This window comes from Gigantopelta aegis, chromosome 3 (assembly GCF_016097555.1).
Source record: "Gigantopelta aegis isolate Gae_Host chromosome 3, Gae_host_genome, whole genome shotgun sequence".
Lineage (NCBI taxonomy): Eukaryota > Metazoa > Mollusca > Gastropoda > Neomphalida > Peltospiridae > Gigantopelta > Gigantopelta aegis.
The window spans coordinates 56,127,831-56,132,357 of record NC_054701.1 but is presented as its reverse complement, the minus strand read 5'-3'; positions in this window follow the sequence as shown (position 1 = coordinate 56,132,357).

The window sequence follows — 4,527 nt, the reverse complement described above, 5'->3', positions numbered from 1 at the left end:
GATATGGATGTGACGTCTCATCATGACATTGCCAATGCATTAGCAGACAACTTTTCTCATAATTCATCTTCTGCTTTCAGTACAGATGCATTTACATCTGTCAGAACTAAAGCTGAAAAGCAGTCCATTAATTTTTCATCTGAAAATGCTGAAGTATACAACAGGCATTTCTCTATGGAGGAATTGCAGGATGCTCTTTGTAGAGCCCATGATACTTCAGTAGGACCAAATGAAATTTATTATCAGTATTAAAGCATTTACCTGAATCATCTTTGATGGTTCTTTTGAATATTTTTAATAACATCTGGATTTCTGGAGACTTTCCTTCTGATTGGAGGAAAGCAATTATCATTCCTATTCCTAAGCCTGGTAAGGATTCAACTAATCCTACTAGTTATCGCCCTATCACTTTGACAAGTTGCATTTGTAAAATCATGGAACGAAGGATCAATCGTAGACTTGTCTGGTATCTTGAATCCCATAAATCGCTTACTAGATGTAGCACGGTTGATCATCTTGTTCGATTTGAAACATTTTGTAGGGAAGCTTTCATCTATAATCAGCACTTGGTTTCAGTGATTTTTTTATTTGGAGAAAGCTTACGATACCACGTGGAAGTCTGGGATTTTAAACGACCTCCATGGCATGGGCCTTAGAGGTCGACTTCCAGTTTTTATATCTGTTTTTAAGAGATAGATCTTTTAAAGTCCGGGTGGGGTCGACTTTGTCTGACATTCACCCACAGGAGATGGGTGTACCTCAAGGTAGTATCCTGTCTGTAACTTTGTTTTCTGTGAAAATTAACAGCATCACCCAGTGTTTAATACCTGGTGCGGATTGCTGGTTATATATCGATGATTTTCAGATTTGCTATAAATCGTCCAATATGAATATCATTGAACGTAAGTTGCAGCTTTGTTTGAATAAATTTCATTAATGGGCAACTGACAATGGCTTTAGATTCTCAAAAGTCAAAAACAGTTTGTATGCATATCTGCCAGAAAAGAGGTCTCCACTTAGATCCAGTTGTTTCTAGACAAAAATCCAATTCCAGTTGTGGAGGAGACCAAATTTATGGGGGTTATATTTGACAGGAAGTTATCTTTTGTGCCCCATCTTAAATGTTAAAAAGAAGGGCTTAAAAGCTCTCAATATTTTAAAAGTTATTGGTAATACAGAATGGGGAGCAGACCGAAAGGTTATGCTCAGTCTGCATAGATCTCTTGTGAGGTCACAACTTGAAAATGGATGCATTGTGTATGGGTCAGCACGCAAGTCTTACTTGAAGATGCTAGATCCTATACACAACCAGGGACTCAGGCTTTGTCTTGGTGCATTTAGAACATCTCCTGTAGAGATCTTGTACGTTGATGCACACGAACCTTGTTTGGGTGCTAGACGTGCAAAGCTTTCTCTGCAGTATGCTACTAAGATAAAATCATTACTGAAACATTCAACATATGATGCAGTGTTTGATAACAAATATATGAAGTTGTTTGATGCAAAGCCAAATCCTATTCGTGCATTTGGTCTTTACATTAAGCGCCTTTTGTCACTTTCCAACATTGATTTAACCGACACTTTGGAATGACAACAGAACACCATTTCTCACATTATTATTATTATTACATGTCTTGCATATCACAATCAAAATGTCACAAACACAACCACAAAAGAAAACATTAACAAAGTTTTGATTACTGATAAATAAAACAAGATTTTGAACTTTCTCACATTTTGCTGAAATAGACTGGGGTAAAGATAGGAGGGAGGAAAGGAAAACTTAAAGCATATACATGTACAAGAGTATAAGAGTTTTACTATAATTAGTACAAATTTAAGATAAATTACCTTTGAAATAGCATTGTGACCTTTCTATAGATGTAAATCAATGTGCATGCAAAAGGTCATTAAATCAAGCTGCATAAATGTAGAAAACTGGAAAGTCTATTTCTCCATATGAAGATAAAATTATTTTACATTCATTTGTAAAATTATTAGTCAAAAGACAGCATTTGTTTCATGTACCTACTGTATTTAAAAAAAATTTTTTTATATAAATCAAACTATAGCATTTGTTTCATGTACCTACTGTATTTAATTTTTTTTTTTTTTATATAAATCAAACTATAGCATATCTGATGAAAAATGCAAAATTTAATAATACAAAATATTAGTTGAGGACATTCTGAAAAGAATTCTCGCTTGGACATTTTGATAAAGAGAAAGACGTTTTTGTATCACAACCAGACACATCCTGCCTGCAAAGATGATGTTCTCGAGACCACATTTTGATGTTAGTAGTTTAAATTGTTGAGGGAAGAGCTACTGCTCTTACACTCTGAAATTTTTTTTAACTGAACTGTTAAAAACTTTGAAGGCTCAAATTAGAGAATCAGTATTTTTAGTAGGCATTTTCTGCAATGTAGGGACTATGTGTTATATACTCTTCAAAAAAAGTAGGGGAACCTGAAATATTAATGTTAATATCAACTATTAGACCGAACATACATTTTGACCACAGACATCCTAGTAAAGAACGTTCAGGTCTGTTTATCAGCACACCGAAACACCTTTCATTGTTTGCACATGCATCACAGTTGTCCCGTACACGTGCGTGGGGTGTCATTCTTGATTTTGACAATTTCCAGGAAGGTCCATTAATTACTGTCAATCTTTTTCATTCTGTTGATCATACAGTTGTTATTGTTTTGTTTTTAGTTATTTTTATTGTTTGAATTTGCGATTTACTGATAAAACAAATGTCAACTTTCAAATTTCACTTATGACACCAATCATCCTTCAAGATCTTTGGTGGTCATAAAACCTACTGTAATACTGAACTATTGGTTGTAATGTTTGCCCAATTAATTCACTATTATCATATAACCATTCCCCACAACTAATATACCTTACAATTTTTTAAGAGTATATATCCTTAATCCATACCTGTCACACCACACTATTGTTCTTTGTGTAGATTATTTTTGAAGAATCAACACCTGCGAAACAAAGCACTTTTTATGCATTCAGGTCAGGGAATCGAACCCACTACTGACAGAACGTATTCATTGTAAACAAGTATAATGCTTTAGCCCACGAGGCCCAAAATCTGCATCATCAAATAAATATGAAATTTAAGTCTTATAAACCTGATACTAATGATAGTAATTTATTCTGGTGGAAGACAGCAAAGATTGTCAGAAACTAAATCAGAAATCAGAGATTACAAGTTTAGCATGTGCATCATGCATTAATGCCAGCCATCCACTGCTGACAATTTCCTGGCCGAATCGTTCAGGTTAGGTCTGAAAGGATCCTATTTTTATGAGTTATTAGTTTTGTAAATATTTTTTGCCATTTTAACCAATATTTTCATGAAAAAATATAAAATAGTAGTTAATTTAGCAGTCACGTAATTTGTTTTAATGAATAATGGATTAAATTGGAGAATGCACTCGGACGTGCAGATTCATGAAAAATAATTAACTTGTCCCTACAGGGCTCATGAATTATTTTTCATGAATCTGCACCCCCTTGTACATTCTCTATTACTTCTATACCAAACCATGACACTGAAAATGAATATTTAATTCAGATGTCATGATACTGATGTACAAACTAATTAGGTCACATCATACACAATCCTTATGTCACATTATATAAGGTGTCGGGTAGCAATTTATTGTCAAAGCAACTGTTGAACCTTCAGGAAAACATGCACGATTTGGCAAAAATAGTCCTGAAAAACATTGTTATACCGGTAAGTATATGTGCACTTCATCAGACCTCTGAAGAAAAGGGGTGCAAAGAAACTATTTACAAATCTAAGATGAATTCTGTCATGTTTAACACTTGATAAAATAGCATTAGAAAATTCAATGTAGATGCAAACTCTGCAAATAGTATTAAGTACTAGTTAGCACCACTACCCTTTGACAAAAATATAAGCAAACACAACACTAAACAAGAACTTACTTTTAGCCATACTAATCTTCACTAAAATTCATCCCCGTAGCATACAGCAAGCATAATTATATAATCTGTAGCTGTGGGATGGAAATGTGTTCTGAAAAATGTGGAATGACACACATATTGAACAATTACACTTCTTGATGAGTAGAAGAATGAAAAAATGTCTATGTTTATGATCACTTTTAAACATGTGGAAGAAAAGTATGGCACCAAACATACGACACATGCAATTTAAAACTGCATGATTCTGTGTTTCAGTTACATCAATATACACAAATGAACATCTTGATCAAAATTAATGTATTGCACTTCAATGAAATATGATATACGGTATGATTTACATGTCACAATGACCTATAATACAGTCTTACTGCTGTAAGAGAGAATGTGAAATAAACTTGATAAACAATCTCTCATTCAGCAGAGTTGTTAAGAAAAATAAATCACTGACCAGAATTTCATTTTTTTCTTTCTTTTTTAAAGGGACAGACCCCAGTTTTTAAACACTAAGGCATATATTTCACTATTAGAACCGTTTATGATCACCTGAAA